We start from the raw sequence: 14822 nt of genomic DNA, 5'->3' as shown, positions 1-14822 counted from the left end.
GCTTTGAATACAGTTACAGCACTACTTTTAAGATGAAAATTTGGTTGGTTCCTGTGTCTTTCCTCTCTGAAGAGTGAGCCTTGCATCACATGTATGCAAAGAAATGATTGAATAGATGCTTGAAATATTTGTACTGATTTAGGACCGTATTTTGATCTCAGAAGTTACATTTGAACAATGTAACTAATCAGAGTGACTGCTGCTGTTTTACTTTTTTCAAAGCTAAGACTAAAAATGAGTAAAAATTCATACATACCTATCCTTTGCAAATTGTTAAAGGGAAAGCACAATATGAGCTGTGTGACTAGCAATTTTGACAGGCCTACTTGTAAACGTTGTTTATTTTCCATGCCTTGTGTTCTTCTCTGAAAATGAAACTATCTCTCTTCTCCCCATATCCAAATGATGCTACATGTTTTGCAAAGTCACGTGTTTGTAAATACCAGAATTGTTTAGAAACTCCTCTGTCCCTTGTACTTAAGCTCCATGCCTTTAGCTCTATGACAGTTGCACATGATTTTTGCCAATTGGGCCATCTTGTTTAGACTCTGCTCTTCCTAGAAAGGTTGGACTAGATGATCCCTGATGGGTTCTGTGTGGTTCTGTGTATTGCACATTTCTTATGTTGGCTGTGACATAGCACCTATGCTGCTTATGCCCAGCTAATGGAACAGTAGCTAAGGAGGTCGTGGGTAGGCTAAGAAACCTATTCACAAAGCGGTTCTTTTAGGTCTGCTGTAGTAGTGGTTTGTGCTTTGTAATGCTAGAGGTCTAGGTTTGTGCCACTGAAGATCCATGGGAGGAGTTTGAGGCATGATAAAAAGAGACATGCAGGTCTCAATAACCGGGGTTATAACCTCACCCAACAGGATGAAGGCTGTGGTCTGGAATGAGGAGGGCAATTTCTGTTCTGCTGGATACTGATGGGAGAATTAGCAAGTTTGGTGAGGAGCAAGTCTTCCCACCTGATTATCCTGTCACTGAGAGGGGAATAAATTAGGAGCAAATCTTTTGGGTTTTGTATTTGTGTGATGACTGTGGGAAAAGTTATTAATATATTTAAGTTACATTTGTGCAGTGCACCAACCTGAGCACACTTGTGCTGGGCTTTGACAAACCTGCATACATATCTGAAAGCACAGTGGGCACCAGCCTCTGTTGTTAGCAAGGTCTGCACTACAACTCACTGAGCAGAGGTTTCCTCTTGGTTGCCTCCATGTGCTTCCTCTGCACAGGCAGCAATGTGGGAATGTGTTGGGCAGCATTGTAGGAATATGTCTGGCTGCTGGTCTCTGACCAGTGTGTCCTGGAAGAGGGCCCATGTGTCACTGAAGGGCTAGGGAAGGCAGAACTGGTGTGCTGGCCTCTGGAAAGAGATGAGGGGGCTCAGCTTGGCAAGGTCTACCTTACCGTAGAGGCTGGGATGCTATGGGTGCAAACGTGCAGCAGTGCAGGGGAATGGTGGGGAGGAAGCATTTCAGTAACGTGCTCCATGCTCTGACCAGATACATGTCTGTGAGGTGCTTCTTGTCCTCAGGCATTTTGGAGGTTTGAGGTAATGGACAGGTCTTGTTAAACAAAGCACTATATGTAACAACAAGATTCAGCAGATGCAGTAGTTTTGGTGAAGCTGGGTGTTCTAGAGACTTGCTATTGCTGTTGTTAAAGGATTGCTGTTATTCAGAAAGACATTTTCTGATGCTTCTGTGATCATGTATTTTGTGAGTGGAGGAAAGTACTGGTTTCAGTGACTGAGAAAATCCATTCTTATATTTTAGAAGGAGTCAAATTATTTTTTTGTTTCTTTAAAGCAGCTGTCCCTAGTTTAAAGTGATAATTCAAAACGGGTCTGACATTTGAGTGTGTAAAGGCTGACATGTGGATATACTGCAGTGAACAGAACTGACTTGTGGAAAAGGCAGGCTGGAAAATATGAAGTGAGGCACTTCACAAACCAGCACTGCAGACCCTCATCACAGAAGCATGCCCTACTCATGCAAACAACTGTGCTGCCTTTGAGAGGCTACAGTTTTTACTTGTGTTTCTGCAGCATGATGTGCTCTGTGCTGCACTTCTGCATATTTCTACGCCTCCCAATGGTCTTGCTCAGACTGTGCCAAATGCAGCACAAGCCAGAACCCCAGGTATTCTTTTATACGAGCCTGCCCTCTCCAGTTCCTAGCTTAGTTCTTCTTGGAGCTGATACGAAGGGCCAGTGATGCTTACAGCTTCTCCCTGGGCCAGGCAATACCACTAACCCAACTGACACTGTGACAGAAACTGACTTCTGGGTAAGGGAACACTTTGAGTCCTTTCAAAGAGTCACTGAACAGTTTCTTAAGTCACTAAATAGTTTCAATACTGCAGCTATCACATGTACATTTTACCCCTGTTATTTGGAGAGAATTTAGCAGTGGGTTTCTTAATGGTCTTCCTCTGACCATCTCCTTTCCTGGCCTTGTTGAATGACTTGTGAGTCCCCAAGAGGCTTTGCCCTGTGATGCTCAAAGAGTTCACTAGAGCGTCCCTCATGCTTGTTGTGCAACAAAGCCACAGCTGTTTCCTGGCCTCTGGGACCCTGTGTCCCTGCGGATGGAGTGGCAATATTTGCCTCAGTGGATGTTATTTAATATTTTATTATGTTAGGAACAATTGTTTAACAGATTATGAGCTGTCTCGAAGTAGCACGTTGTCAGGGATGTCAATGCAATTGAATGTAAATGTTAGCAATGAGAACAGCCCTTCTACCTCTGGGTTATCTGTCAGAATGAACTATGCGGGGGAGTTAGAAGTGGGAGTTCTTATTTTGTTCTGTGTCTTGCCAGCGTTCACACAGGCAAAACACCGTTGTTGGAGACACTCTTTCTGAAGAAATGCAGGCATGTTCTTCATGTAGGCACAGAACCACTGTTGTGTCATTGTTTTGTGTTTAAGGAGATTTGGGAAGAGGATTGAGTAGCTGGAAAGAAATTCATATTTGTCTCCAAGACCCTTTCTTTGCAGATGCTGGGGCGCCCATTCTGTGGGCCATGGCAAGTTTAAAAACCAAAAACAGTGAGTACAGGAAGCTTGGAAACCACCGATGCAGATAATCTCTCCCTTTGCAATAAAATCAGGAACAAAAGAACTGATCATCCTGAGCCTGGTGTCCTCCCAAGTAAAGTTGGCAGAGTGGTGGATTGAAAACCTCTTTCCTGGCCTGGCAGTTTAGGTGGTCATACACTACAGCTTCTTTCAGCTGTCTGGCTGCTGTGCTCACAGGGGCCAACGGCTTCTTTGCAGGCTCTCAGCTACATGGGGAGTTCCCAAACACTGGTTCATGCAAGGCATTTTTTGGGGTCTAAGGATCATCCCAGGGCAAGCACTAAAAAAGTGTGGCAATGGAGCTGAAGGAGCAAGCCCAAAGTTGAATCAGGGGTGTGGCGTTGACTCCAGAGAATGGGTTCAACTTCAGGTTACAAACACACAGGGAGTAAATACTATGTAAAGCCTGGATCAAAGAAGGGTGAAGATGCACGGGGTGGAAACTAGCTGGAAGTGAGACACTTATAAAACAGTGGGATCACCAAAACCTCTGGCTTGCTCTTTGAATTGGTAGATGTGTAAGTGTTTGCCTTTAAAGCTTTGTATGTACATAAAGATCTCAGCTTGGCTGTAACTTGCAACTTAACCCAACCTGTACTCCCCGATGAAGCATTCTACCTCCACCTCCCAGAGAGGCTCACCCAATGTAGACTAACAGGATTGCCTAATAGGGGTGCATAAAATACAACAGTCAAGTCACACCGACTTAAAAATTCATCTGGTGAGGATGTTGGCATCTGTTCTCTTTGGTAACTTGAAAATTAGAATGGTCATTCAGGAGTTGAAGTGAAGGCTGAGCTTTCACTGCTGTCAGGTAGCCCCACGTCTTGTAGAACACCCAAACTGCTAGGCCGTCAGAGGGGAGGGAGATATTTGCATTATCTCTAAACATCATTTGGAAGCTGCCAGTCCCAAAAAAATCAGGCTTCATTGGGCCAAAAGGTAAGTAAGTGGGAATGTGATTCTTTAGCTCCCGCAGTAATGGTAAAGAATCTTGGGTATTATCTGTGAGAACTGGGCATATGTTAAAATAGTAGGTATTGTAAGTAATATAGGAAAGGGGAAAAAAAAAAAAGCAACCTTAAAACATACCCTTTTTTCATTGCTTTCCATAGTTTGACTTCGGCAGGTTTCTATTTGCTCTGCTAATGATTTTCAGTTCTATCTCACCAACCCTACACAGGGAGCTTCCAGCCTTCTAGTGCTTGAATCCCCTTGTGGACTTGGTGCTTTGTTTTTACCTATAAAAAGGGGATAAGAGCACTGTCCTACCTCACAGGAGCATTGCAAGGCTAGATAAAAGTAGGATTAGCACAGTAATGGTCATCAGAAAAGTGCCATATATATCTTTTATTAAAAAAAAGAGATTATTTATCCAAATACAATGTTGAGGTTTAAGTGTGAAAGGAAGGTCACTCCTTAAGTTAATAGAAGCTCCTCTTGAGGAAGTGGAGAGAAGGATAAGTTACCTTTTGAGAAGGGTAGATGGTGAGACGGAATGCATGCATGAAATAACACCATTCAGATCAGGGCAGGACCTGGCCTAACATTTTTGTTTGTCAATTTTTTGTACTTTGTGATGAAAATTAAAAAATATCCTAACACAGTGCAATGAAGTGTTTATAATAGACACTCAAAAGTACTTGCTTTAGCAATGAGAAATGACTTGGCTTACTTATTTGTAGGAAGGGGTAAAAACATGCACGGTTTTTTGGAACAAAGTGCTGCAACCAAGCAAAACCCACGGTATTTCAAAGAGGCTGTGAGAAACAAAGCAGTTAAAATGTCCTGAAGTTATACTACTGCTGTATTTCAGTCTAAAGAGTGTATAAGGATACACTTAATCATGCTCACAGGATTGGACAATGGATTTAGATAGCTACAGGAATGTTTTATTTAAACTCACTTGAAGTTTGCAATAGGACAAAAGATTTTGAAAGGGAAAGTTAAACGAAACCCTCTGCAATTAATAGGTAAAATGTCTTGTTTGTGTCTCTTGGTTGCAGGAAGCATTAATGATGGCTATGTATGTTTGAGTAGTTGGGGGTAGATCCTGAAAAGTAGACAGGATAGTGAACTCCCTTAAACGCTTCCCTTAAATACGGGTGCCTCTTAAATCTCATGTGGCATCCTAGCCTTTCTTTCAAAAGCCAGGGGATCTTTGCAGCTGTGAAAGACGCCACCATTTCTGCCTGCCTGCCAGTGCCCAAGCAGCAGCACTGTTGTCTGTTTTGGTACAGGTGTAGGTAGTTGACTGCACAAGAGCCAAAGCAGCAGAGAAAAGCAAGGTCTGGGCCCAGCATTGAGTGTGTTTGTAATCTGAATGAGGTATCAATCATTAAAAAAAAAAAAGTAGCATGCACAGATCCAGTGAGAATGGAGGCATGAATCCTGCTCAGGTTTTTTTCTTCCTGATTGAAATTCCTGGTTTGTACAGCAAACAAAGTTCTTTCTACTGGTGTAAGCTCTAACCCTAGTTGCCTAATGTCTAGTTTGGAGCGCTGTGCTGTACATGTCACACAAGAAGTATTTGAGCTTGTGTGGCCAGCAGTGAAGGTTGCATTGAGAGGAGCGACTGTGTCTACATTCAGAGAGGAGAAATATCGTTCATGTGCAGTTCTGGCCATGTGTATGAGGCTTTGCATTCAAACTGAGTGTCATGGCAGATCAGTACATGTGGCACAGAGGGAAACAGTTTGGTGAATCTGTCCTCAGTCAAGGAGTGAATTTTACCTGTTTAACCATCATGTGTTTCACTTGCATAAAATCATCCTCTTAAGCTTTGCATGACAACTCAATATTTTTTTTTAAATAAGAATTTACTTAAAATTAAAACTGGGAATAATCCTGTTGATTGCAGTGGGAATAGCATCTGGGAAAAACTGTTCAGGGGCTGAAGCAATCAGGATTGGGTCCTGAAATGAGTATTTCCTCTAAGGCAACCATAGCCTTGTCTAATGTCTAACTGATGTGTTCTTTCAAACAGATACTAATTTTGTCTTGGGTAATGCCCAGATAGTGGATTGGCCCATTGTCTACAGCAATGATGGATTTTGCAAGCTATCAGGATATCACAGAGCAGAAGTTATGCAAAAAAGCAGCACCTGCAGGTATTTGAGAACAGATTTATTTTCTGTTAAATAGCTTGTAGTGTTGTGCTTGTTGCTTGAGGAGAAAAGTAATCTGTTTATTCCAGTTTGTCTTTTATCTCCTGGGGCTGCATCTGTCAAATATGCTTTCCAGGTGAAACAAGATCAAAGAAGGGCTATTTCTAAATAGGTCTCTTCACAATGTAAACAAATGTGTTGTGTTGTTTTTTTTTCTTCTCTACTATCTGACTTGAATTTCTCGCTTTATTTGCAGTTTTATGTATGGAGAGCTGACAGACAAGGATACAATTGACAAGGTCCGGCAAACATTTGAGAACTATGAAATGAACTCCTTTGAAATCTTGATGTACAAGAAGAATAGTAAGTAGCTGACTGGTTTGTTCATTAATGTAGGTGTGTAAAGTTGTTTTAAATTATAGTGTAATCTGCAAGTCTGTCAGCATGGAGAACTGCGCTTTATCTAGGGCTAAATAAGCCCCAGTTCTACCAGCTAATCTACAAGGGAGAAATGAGAACATTAGGGATGAAAGTCACTCAGAGATGCAGACAAAACTCTCTAATTTGTTCTGACATTTAGAGCAATTTGTGTGTGATGCTTTAAGACAACACTCAAGGTTCCGTCAGCAATGATAACACACAAGCTAGGTTTGTGCAAATGGTTTCTGTTACAGAAAACATACTTTTTCAAGTTTTAAAAATTTAATATAGCAAAACCAGTATTTAGATGTAGTTTCAGAATAAAAAGAACCCATCACTTGTTTTAGAAGCTGAACTACTTCTGACATTTTCAGATGAAACTGGACAATTTTTGTTTTGGATAAAAATTCCTTAATCAGGATATGATTTTTTTCCTAGGAATTTCAGTCTGTCTGTAAGCGCACATGTTAGCAGAGGAACTACTTGCCCAAAACTTGTTGCCCCATCTAGTGTAGACTATGTCATGGCACAGTTATTTTCATCTGCTTAATGTCATCTGAAGTGTAAATCCACTGGGCTCTTCAGCCTGGCCAAATGTTAAGCTGAAAGTCTGCATTCTAGAACTTGTTGTGCTCTTAACAATTTTGCCTTCTAATCATGAAACTGGTAGTGTGTGTGTACAGGGAAGGGTACCTCACAGAAGCATCCTGCTGGCAGCTCCTTCCCATTACAGCTATGATCAGTTCTGCATTAGTGGGAATGGGGGACTTCAACCACAAAATATAACATAAACTGCTGTGATGCAATTTTCAACAGTTAACCTCATTGCTGCCTTGTTTTTTGTTAGAAAGACCAGTTTTCTGGGTAATCCAGTCTACCTGTATGTGTGAACCACTGGTCTTTCTGTTGTAATGGCAAGCTAGTAGAGACTGTTGGAGTTTGGTGAGAGAATCACAGGGACTTCGCAAAACCTAGAAGATAATACTTATGTATGCTAGTGCTGATCTGTGGATGTGTGGAGCTGCTTGTTTTCTATCAAAATTAATCTGTTCTTCTAAGAAGTGGTGGTGCCAAAGTACATGGAATTGTTTTTTGTCATCTTTTAGGGAGGAAAAATTTCTTAAGAGATTTTTGCTTCATCTCTCTTCTAGTCTTTTTCTTATCTTTTTAGCCTGTTCTGAGCGTCATGACCTCTGACATGGTACCATTGCTCAGGGCTCTTCAAGAGCACAGCTTTGCTGGTCCAACTCATTTGAAAAGCTATATGTGCTATCTGAATGGCCTCGCTTTGTGCTTCTTTCCTTCTAGTGTTAATCTGCCTCCAATGTTTACCTATTTCTTAAAGGTGATTTCTGTTCCTAGCTTAGTTAGTGGCCATAGGGACCATATGCAGCTCACATCTGTGGATCCAAAGGCAAGTAAATAAGCTGCAGTCGTGGGATCTAGGAGGGTCTGAAATTCTGTCTTAGTGATTTGGCATCAAGAGGCTATGCAGCTACTCTGTCATTGTTGCAGCATATGGCCTGTAGTAGAGCCTGGGGCCTCTCTGTCTTTTGTGCAGAACTAAAGCAAGGTAACCATGGAGTGAGGAATGTTTCCTGCCCTGCTGTGCACTTCCCTGAGGAGAGGTGGCCTAGAACAAAGTCCAGCTGTGCAGAAGCTGTGTTGTGTGACATGCCAAAAAGCAGAGCAGTGATGGTTCTGCTGTGTGCATGGAGGGTCACAGGCATGGGAAAAAGGAAAGCACAGGGCTTGCTTTTAAGTTTAACAAAATGCAGTGCTCTTATGTTTGTTAGATTTGTGGCTTTAGAGGCACATTAACTACTGTTATAGAGACTTGACTAATAACACTAGAGAGTTGTAACTGAAAAATACCAAAAGAGGGACATCCTGGAGCTTTTTTTTGAGAATAAGGCACATCATAGAAAAACACTCTCTTGTTCACCAGTCACGTAGCACCCAGACTGCTAAGTGGTCTTGCCTTTGTGGTCACCTTACCTCTGCCTGCAACTATGGCAGTTGCGTGCTCGGGCAATGAACATGATTGGTTTCAGCCTACTCTCAGTTTGAAGATGTTGGCAAGGACCCTCAATTTTGTTACACATTTTTTTCCTGCTGTTTCCCCCCCTGCCCTCCTCCCCCCCATTCTTCCCTTATTCTATTTTTTATTTTCTTCCAGTTAGCAAGTAAATTGGGCAGGGAATAGATGTTTGTTGTTCTTTACCTGTCCAACCCTGTCTGTAGACAAATAGTCATGATTTTCAAGTGTTTTTTCCATTTTTGATTTGTTCGATAACTGGTACATATTCCACAGCCTGCACATTTAATGTACTTTTAGCTGTTTTACCAATACAATCTCTCTCCTTTTGGGGGAGAAAAGGGAAACAAAGCAGGAGTTTCAAGTTAACTATGATGTTGCTAGTGCAGGTCAATCTTCATCTTGTATCTTTATGAGCAGCAGTCATCACACTCTCTCTGAGTAACAGTTATGTCCTGATCTTACGCTAGACATGTCAACAATAGATTGAGACTAGAAGTGATAGGCTTTTTTTTGTTGTTTCGACGTGGCACTTTCCGTGGTGGTGACCCAGTGCTAGTATTTACTTGGTTGTCTGATAAGAATACCCCATCTAGATGTTGATAGGTACAGTATATCCACCAGCTTCATTGCAGTTCACAATATCAACTCTAGAAACAATATAGGCTGTAGTATTCAGAAGAATGATACAATTTTCTGCCTTCATCATGTTTGCACTTATGGATACTGTCTCTACCCTGGCCTCCCCTTTACCTGTCCAACCCTCCCCTATCCAAAAGTGACTATCCTCCCTCTTTTTAGAACTTGAAGTTAAGATGCCATAGAGATTTGATGGTTCCTTGGGCTAGGCCCTGGATTACTTAGTAGGTATGTGATGATCATTGTTATTCTCTGGAAGAATTGCTTCTTAGAAATGCAGAGCTCCTTCAGGGTAATTGGAAGCAATTGGAGCGAGCAGGTGCACAGCCACCAGATTTTTGTCGTTGTTGCTCTGATGCCATCCTGTTGCATGCAGTGGGATTTTCATGGTCATACCTGGCAGGAGACAAAGTGAAAGCTTTCTTTAATCTGGACTGCAAAATGACAACAGACAGGTTGACAGTAATTTAATGTGAGAGCTTCAGTTCCATTGTTCGATTAGGTGTGAGTGTCCAGTGATGCTGGAAGTATTGTTTATTTTTATATGGGAAAATCAAAACATTGCTAAGTCTCACTGAAATCAGTGGAGTTATATTAACTTACACCAAGGAATGATATGGCCTAATGTGTTAGAAAATATTTTCTATCTAGTATTAGTCATATCTTAGCTTATCTGAACGGATGCAGTTTAAGCATCTGACTTCTTATGAGACTGCCAGCCATTTGTTAGGTTTTAAACTCTGTGGTCAACCTCATAATTAAAAATGGCTGAGTAAATGAAACTTGGACTTTGTGTCTAGTGTTCCATCTACAACCTAGGTCTGGTTACAAGCAGTGCAAAAGCAGGCTGCTTCTAAATACACTTGCTTCTATTATTTATAAATATATATAAAAATAAAAAGTAAATTTTTGTAAGAGTATAAATTTAGTTGCTTCTGTCTGGTTCTGAAGAGGTGGTGCCCATTTGAAATCTAACCCCTTTTCCTATGCAGTACTTGATCTGCTTCAGTGGAAGAATATCTGAAGTGGGCTGAACTCTTCAAAATTAAAATGCACGAAGAGTTACAGAGTCTTCAAGAGTCCCCTGTTTGAGCAAAGACATTCTCATTGCTTACAGTCTGCAGCGGTGCTGCAGAGAGGGATAAGGCACCTTTTTTTCTCTGAGGTTTTCTACAGGTGGGGCCAGTGGAATGGCAGCAGCTGAAGGGTTGGCTGTAGGTAGTTATTTCGCACACTGCAAAGTGGTTTGGATAAGCAGTAGCTCTTACCTGAGAACATACATTATGGTAAGAGTCCCAAAGACTGAGGTTCACTTCCCTGGTTTTCTGAGTGCTTGAATGTTTAACAAATTTAATACCATGAATATTTGTGTGGGTTTTTTATTTTTTTTACCACATGCACTATCCCCCCATAGTGTATTAGAAATCTTTTAGATGTCAAAGAATGACAAATAAGCCCAAAGTAGTGATTTGGCAGATTCTACTTGCACTTATCTTTGGGACTGGTGCTTTCTACAAGGGTTAAAAAACAAACAACCCCATCCTAATTTATGGAGAGCAAAACTCACTTCAGACCTGTGATTGCCCACCACTAGGGAGAGTTTCTCATAACTCTTGGTTACAACTATTTAAAACCATTTATATTTGTGCGCGCTGTGCCTCTAGTGTCTCCAGATGGAAACCTTTGCTAAACCCATAGGACCAGAAGCAGGAAAGAATGAGGGTGTTGGAGTAAAGTGGCATGTATCCTCCTGAGCTTCCCATTGAAATCAAATTCCGTATTTGTCAAGCAATATGTACACCTACATCTCCTCTTCTATGAAATCCGTCTGCATGGGTTCAGTCACCTTCAGCAAGGTCAAATCTAAGTATTTTGGATTCATAAAACTGATAATTCCTGTTGACCTTGTCAACTTTAAATACATTGGCAAGCCAGACCTGCTGTCATCTCCTCAAACATACACAGAACAGTAACGCTTCTCAGTTGTAATCCTTAAATATTTGATCTGGGGTAAACGGAAAGATGATTTCAAGACTTCGCTGTGTCTTCCCCTTTCTTATACTCACTTTCTGTTCCTCAGAGAACTCAGAATCAGGCAAACCATATCAACACTGCTGCAGTATAAGGGTGTGTGCTGAGCTGTTTTCCTACTGTTGTTTTGGTGTCATAGGAGAACCCCTGTGCATAGTGATTCTACCTTTGAGGACTGAAATTGATTTTCCTTATCTTAGCATGTAAAGATCTGACCTTCATAAGCATTAGCTGCCAGAGCGTAGCAGCACCAGATGTGGAAAACATGAAGGTAACAGCTTTTAAAGTGCTCAAAATGTATTTTAAGGTCTATTAGTATTGGCACAGAGTGGTGAGCTACATACTAAGTCTGTTTGTCCTCATTCAGTGCACCCTCTCTGCTAGAAGGTAGAGTCTATAGGAAGACTTTTGCGCTTTGGCTTGCATGGTCAAATGTCACAGGCTCTTCTGTGCTCCTAGTTAAAATCCGTGTGGATATAGTGGCTTGCCTAACTCTGTCCAACCACACGTCACCAGCTGGTTTGCTGATTTGATATTGGACAAACTATTTGGTCTGTGTGGGATAGAGAGAAACAATCTCATACTGAGTACCTGGTCATAAGTGAAACGCCAAAAGGGGTGACTCTAATGGTCAGCTCTGCTGTTTATATAACTGAAGTCTTGCTGCCTGCATCGCTGCTTGTAGGAATTGGTGGAGACACAGCACATGCTTCTATCCTTCTTGTTTCCATACTGCTTGACTGTTTACCTTCAGGGCAATAGCTGTCTGATGACCGTTTGATTGAGATATTATCAAGTAATGTAGAGGTTGTGCTGCTTAAAGGAAACTTGCCCCATTCAGTAGAGGCAGTGAAGATGTCGGCTGAATTATCAAAACATGTTTTTAAATAGTGTTTATAAACAAATTTTGTTTTACTTTGTGGAAAGAAAAATTGTGTATTGCAGTTTTATTTAAACAATGCGCTTTCTGTAGTTTTGAAAAACAGCTGACCTCTTTGGTTAAATGGTTCAAGGTATGGCGAAAGAGCATATTTAGACAGTGATTTTGGTTTTCATTATAGCCTATTTTTGTTTGACAGGAGGGAAAACTGAAGGAGAGGTCATCAGTATGCTCAGGGGGAGAAGCCAGAATAGACCTTTAATGTCTCATTCACTTCGATGCTATGAGAGTTTCTGAAGGTCTTCAACCAAAGTTAAATAGCATGTTAAATGCTGGTGTTCCTGCTCAGCAAGGGGCTGAACATGTCGCTGTTGAAATACACAGGACTGGAAAAAAGGAGAGGAAAGAGACGCTAGTACTTGTGTTACAGATGGGAAATTATAAGCTGTGGAGACGTTTACTGTGTGTGAGTCTGGGGAAGACTTGGGACTTGAATCACCACTCTTAAAATTGTCTTGCCTTTAAGGCAACACTAAGTACTGTGCTCAGGCCATTGAAGACTATTAAGAGCTACATCTGTTAATTCTGGAGTTAGCTATATGACTTTGGTATCAGCCAGTCTTGACAGGCTGGTCCTATGGCTACTGTCAGAAGTTCATTGTAGATTTTCATTTCTTCCCAGTTATTCAGACTGCTTCTCCACCAGCTTTGAAGTGACATTCCCTTTTCTAGCAGGATTGGTCCTATGCCATTAGACAAACTCTGGATTCTTTCACTGTTGATTCCAAATCTAACAGAAGCCATCGTGGCTCATGAGTGTTTACTTCTTTGTTTGTGCATTGTCATTGAACTTCACCAGTGAGAGAGCTTGCCAGGACTGAACGCAAAATGTAAATGAAAGTAGATGTACTGTTGGAAACACTGGTAAACAGTTTCTGCGTGGCTGTACATCAATGTAGCCTCGGGGCATATGGGGAACTTACTCTTGTTTTGCTGTGAGAGCTCTGAAACATGCTGCAGTTTCACTGCCTGAATAACCCATAGGCTGAATCTGAAAATCATATTTTTCATTAAAATTGTTTGTGCCTCTTGCCAGTAGTGATTGTCTGGCTGAGCAGGGACATCCGCTTTGACACCAAGAGTATGAGGGCTGCCTGTAGGAGGTTGAAATTCTAGTTTCCGACCTGATTTATAAGTGGTTTATACTTTAAGCTTTCCTGTTTAATAGTTAAATAAACTGTTTAATGTTTAAAAAGTAAAATTCTTCTGATAATTAAACCAGTATGCAGGAAAAAAGCTGAGCACAGCCACATCTTGGCTGAGCCTTTCAGTGTGTTCCCACAGTTCACAACCCAGTTCTGTTATGAATGAGCTCCTGGTTGCAGAGCATTGTGGAAAGCCCATGTAACACAGCACTGGAAGCATTCCCCTCCTGACTGTATTTTTATATCCACTTGTCTCCTATTCACAAAAGAGACTGACAAGGTGGTGGGGAACACACTGCAGGGAAAAATACTGAATAGTGTTGGGGAGGCAGATACATGGCCTGGCAGAATTTTCCATCTACTTACTTCTGCGGTTGCTGTGTTACTGGATCCAAAACTGGAAGACGACTTAGACCATATGTGCACCCTGATTTTTATGTTCTGCCCTGGAATACAAGCTGTCCGTGGCACTCTGAGACCCTGGAAATTATAAGGGTACCCAAATAGTGATAGTCATCAAAACCACCTACTTTTAGCTGTCAGGATATCTGGCTCCTTCTCATTGCCTGTGGGGCACATCACTAAGATCTACACTATCTACGCTTGGTTCTAGGTAAAGCAGTGTTTTGTTTTCCTTTTTAATATAAATAATGCAACATAGGAATGGGAGTCACAGGAGTCAGAAAGTAAGAACCCTGCTGATATAAGCTCCTTATCCTGCAGCAGCCATCTATAGGTTATTGGGAAAAGTCTTTCCTCTTGTTGCATTTAGAACATGTTAGAAAAATCTTGCAACAATGTATCATACTATAATCATAAGGAGGAGATGACAGCATGCATCTGACAAATAGCCAGAATAAGAGGGCGAATTGCATCCTTTCTGTGATGTGTACAGTATCTTCAAAAGTAGGGTAATAAGTTTTTATAGCTGTGAGAGGCAGAGATGAAGCTGAGCATGTAATTCGGGCCTTAATGCTATGAAGGTTAATATTATGAGCAGCCCATAGCAGAATGGCTGTAGCTTGTATCGTTCTGCTACTTCAAAGTGTTTTTGGGGAGGGGGTAAAAAACCCTAATCAAAAAAGCATGTGCCTGTAGAGGGACATCAAAAAGCAAGGCTGTAGTTGGAGATCCTGGCTGATTAAAAAGTTGCAGTGTTAGTGAAGGGTGACGAAGTGGGTAAAATAAAAAGCAATTAGTCACCAAGGAGTCTGTGTAAAAGCAAGATATGGATTTGATCAGCATCAGAATAGTTCACATGTGAAGATGGGAAAAACAACTAGGCAAGATGAAATAAAGACAGGCAATTTTAGGAACTCCTGAGAAAGGCTAGTGTAAAGAGTGTTACTGTCTTGAAAATTGCTGTTGGCTGCTTTGTGGCAGTGTCTTCTAAGCTCATTAGCAAGTTAGTGATGATT

The sequence above is a fragment of the Phalacrocorax carbo genome, chromosome 3 (assembly GCF_963921805.1).
Source record: "Phalacrocorax carbo chromosome 3, bPhaCar2.1, whole genome shotgun sequence".
Lineage (NCBI taxonomy): Eukaryota > Metazoa > Chordata > Aves > Suliformes > Phalacrocoracidae > Phalacrocorax > Phalacrocorax carbo.
Note: the sequence above shows the minus strand (reverse complement) of the source record.